This window comes from Elephantulus edwardii, unplaced genomic scaffold, assembly GCF_000299155.1.
Source record: "Elephantulus edwardii isolate Elephantulus edwardi_28Jun2011 unplaced genomic scaffold, EleEdw1.0 scaffold00210, whole genome shotgun sequence".
NCBI classification, from domain to species: Eukaryota; Metazoa; Chordata; class Mammalia; order Macroscelidea; family Macroscelididae; genus Elephantulus; species Elephantulus edwardii.
In genome coordinates this window covers 4,760,104-4,760,631 of record NW_006399960.1, presented here as the reverse complement: position 1 = coordinate 4,760,631, position 528 = coordinate 4,760,104, and positions in this window count along the sequence as shown.

Sequence of the window (528 nt, the reverse complement as noted above, 5' to 3'; positions counted from 1 at the left end):
CAGCAGTGAAGGTATAGGAAGATAAGAACAACTATACACTGCTGTTGGAAATGTATTTAAGGGTGTAACCACTATGTAAAGCCATTTGGGAAGTTGTTGTTGTTGTTGTTGTTGTTATGTGCCGTTGAGTCCCCTGCAACTCATAGCGACCTTATGTATAATAGTTCCGAAGCCTGCCCTATCTTGATCCAGTCTTACTGTGTTTGACACATCTACCCCCACGTTGTTGTTGTTGTTATTATGTGCTGTCGAGTCCTTTGCGACTCATAGCGACCTTATGTACAACAGCCCTAAAACCTGCTCTATCCTGTGCCAGTCGCATTGCCTCTGACACACCCATCCCAATTACCCCAGTCACTGAATCAATCCACCTCATAGAGGGTCTTCTCCTCCTACGCCCTCCCTCTACCCTACCAAGCATGATGTCCCTCTCCAAGGACCTGTCTCTCCTTACAACATGTCCAAAGTATGTCAGACGAAGCCCCAGAATCCTTGCTTGTAAGGAGTAGCCTGGTTTAACCCTCTCTA